The following is a 3,218-nucleotide window of genomic DNA, read 5'->3' on the forward strand; positions in this document are numbered from 1 at the left end:
GAGATTAAACGCTGCAGAAAGCTTGGATCGAAGGATGTCCCAACAGATCACCTGTTTAACTGTCTCCTCACTGGGGGATTTCAATCAGTCAGCAATATTATTCGCGACCTTTTTTTTGTTAATGAACCCAGAACTGTCACTTGGTGTTAATATCTGTGTTCCGACTCCTGAATAATAAAATTGTGAGTTTCTCGATATTTTCTGGACACATTTCCTGCTGAAAGAACTCAGAACTCTTTTCTAATTTACACAATACTATATACACACTCATCAAGCCTCCGAAGCTAGCATCCTTGGTGCTGCTCTCTCTTCTCCCAAACCTCATCTCATGTGACTGTTACATCATCACTCTGACAGTGGGAGTGGTTGATCCCACTGTCTTCAGCATTAACCCTTTACATCCTTATACTGCACTGTCTGTCCAAAAAAATCAGTGGAGGGAACTTGATTTATCGAAACACCAACAGCTGCCAGTTGAAAATCAACTCAACCCATCAGAGAGAGAGAGAGAGAGAGACTGTCAGAGAACTTCCTGCATCCAGTCCTGACCCTGTTACACTCAGCAGATGCTCACCCAGACCCCACTCTCATCAACACTGAACATTTTTACTGAGACACTTCAAATACTGTTTATAAAAGGCAGGAAAGGTCAAAGTTCACACAGTTGTATTGAATCGAACAAAGTTTAATATATTCTGAACTTTTCTCAGTAACCACGAGACATAGGTTTTCTTATTTGGTTACTTTGATTTTTCTTGTTCCTGACTGACAAATATTCCAAACCTCAGATAAACCCAGTTGTGGGCGGCACAGTGGCGCAGTGGTTCGCACCGCAGCCTCACAGCTCCAGGAACCTGGGTTCGATTCCGGGTACTGCCTGTGTGGAGTTTGCAAGTTCTCCCTGTGTCTGCGTGGGTTTTCTCCGGGTGCTCCGGTTTCCTCCCACAAGCCAAAAGACTTGCAGGTTATAGGCCATTATAAATTGTCACTAGTATAGGTAGGTGGTAGGGGAAATATAGGGACAGGTGGGGATGTTTGGTGGGAATGTAGGATTAGTCTAAATGGGTGGTTGATGTTCGGCATAGACTCGGTGGGCCGAAGGGCCTGTTTCAGTGCTGTATCTAAAATCTAATCTCCCACTTGCGTCATGTCCCAGTCTCGGTTAAAAGCAACACATAATGACACAAACACTCTGCAACACAGAACGCGGTCACACGTTCCTTCAGTGAGATTAATGTCAAGCTGTTTTCCAGGTTGAATGGAACGGTGAACAAATTTCTATCAAAGAAATTACCTTTGAAATATCAGGACTGAATTTCTGGACAAGGAGGAACAGCCATTCCAAACTCACATCCTTCACAAAGGTTGTTTTCTCCTGTGACTGAAATTCATCATGTAACTTGAATTATGAGTTCAAGACACAGATGTGAACTTCTGAAGCATGTTGCTAATAATGACATAAGGCTCTGCTGGGAGTTGAACCCAGGATCTTCTATTTAATAGGCAGGTGTTTTAGCCAACTAAGCTACAGAACCAAATAACAAATGTTTCTACAGTTGAAATCAGAAGAGGGCACTATATTCTCATCCCATTTCTCCACTGGTCACAACATATTTTAAACATTTCTCACTTCCTGATACAGTCAATCATATGCTCTATTTTTCTCTGTACTGAGAATGAATGTTTTGGAAGAAAATACATACATTCAATTGTTTCTGAAAGGTTACAGAACACAACATATGAGTAATATTCCCCATTGCTTTCTCAGTACTGATGGATTGTGAAGCGGGAGACAGCCAGAAGTCCCACTGAGCCGCACTGACCCCGAGCTGAGAAAGAAATGTGATAAAGTTCAATCTTTCACAGCGAGATGCTACAGAGAGAGGAGTCCCGAATCAAAGTGAGACTTTCTCATACTGTTGTTGAATTTCATGTCACACACTCCTTGTACTCTCTGCTAATGAAGCCCCAAAAAAGGGGAAAAACAGAATGGCACTCAAACTCACAACCCTGAGATTAAAAGTCTCATGTTCGACTGACTGAACTGTCACTTCTACTCAGTCTCTTATTGGATGGATGCAACTGTATGCTCCAATGCAGGGGCAGCTTTCAAATCCTCCCATGGATCCACATGTCAGTCTGAGTTACATGTTGTAGACTTAAGCAAAGGAAATCTGCTCACTTCCAAAACTATCAGTGAGTTGAAGCTGATTACGATCAACATCATCAGAGGTCAGAACTACCTGGTGAAAGAAAACACCCTGAAGAAGGATCCACGATTCTTCAAATGCATCAAAAAAGTGAAAAACCAATAAATCCATGAGTTAATCCAAACCAAACAACAGAAACACAGAAGAATTCCATTCCATACCAGATACTAGTCGTGTTGTTCCTGTATCCAGCTCTCAGTTACTGCTCCACCTTCATACACCCCCTTGGTGATCTGTACATTTTGTTCATTTCAATTTTGTCGACAAGCTCTTTGAATCCAGTTCTCTGGTCCTCAAACAGGCTCCGCATGAAAGTCAATTCCGCCTGCAACCGATCAATGACCTTCAACTAAAAACACGAAAGAGAATGGGCTCGTCCGGGAGTTGAACCCGGGATCTCTCGCATATTAACCAATTGTATACCCAAAGCGAGAATCATACCTCTAGACCAACGAGCCACTTACAATACATATATTTTTAGCTCCTGTGGAAAAGCTGTTCATCCATTTTTTTTCAGATCAAAGCAACATCCTGTAAATGCTGAAATCATAACAGAAAGTGTTGGAAATGTTCAACAGCTCTGGCAGCATCTGTGGAGAGAGAAACACAGTTAACGTTTCAGAGTGTTCACCTTTTGTCTCAGCCATCCTTTCAGACTGCTTCTGTCCATCCAATCCCACTTTCTATTCTATCCACATTCTAACCATTCACTACGTAATTAAATTTTTCATGAATTCCTCATTTCTTTTATGAATGACAATTTCACATTTCCGGCGCTTGCTTCGGACACCACCACAAGTGGAATCATGTTTCCATCTACCCAATCAAACCCCTTCACTATTTCCTCACATTGCAATGTTTCTTTAACCCTGACAGACTGTGGAGTTTCTGCCGCTTGATTGCAGTTCTTGTTTCCTGCCAGTAGGTGTCACCTCACTCCAATACAGTGAAGCTTACAAATCCGAGAGAGACACAACAGGAAATAATTGTTCACATTATAGTGAATGT

General features: G+C 42.0%; 1 non-coding gene across 1 annotated transcript; it reads right to left on the reverse strand.

Annotated features, from left to right (window-relative positions):
• Positions 1-2,579: 2,579 nt before the first annotated feature.
• trnap-ugg (transfer RNA proline (anticodon UGG)) lies at positions 2,580-2,668 on the reverse strand. The gene is given in 2 exon segments: positions 2,580-2,615; positions 2,633-2,668. It is a non-coding gene; the product is annotated as a tRNA-Pro (tRNA).
• Positions 2,669-3,218: the final 550 nt, after the last annotated feature.

This window comes from Heterodontus francisci, unplaced genomic scaffold (assembly GCF_036365525.1).
Source record: "Heterodontus francisci isolate sHetFra1 unplaced genomic scaffold, sHetFra1.hap1 HAP1_SCAFFOLD_1588, whole genome shotgun sequence".
Taxonomy (NCBI): Eukaryota; Metazoa; Chordata; class Chondrichthyes; order Heterodontiformes; family Heterodontidae; genus Heterodontus; species Heterodontus francisci.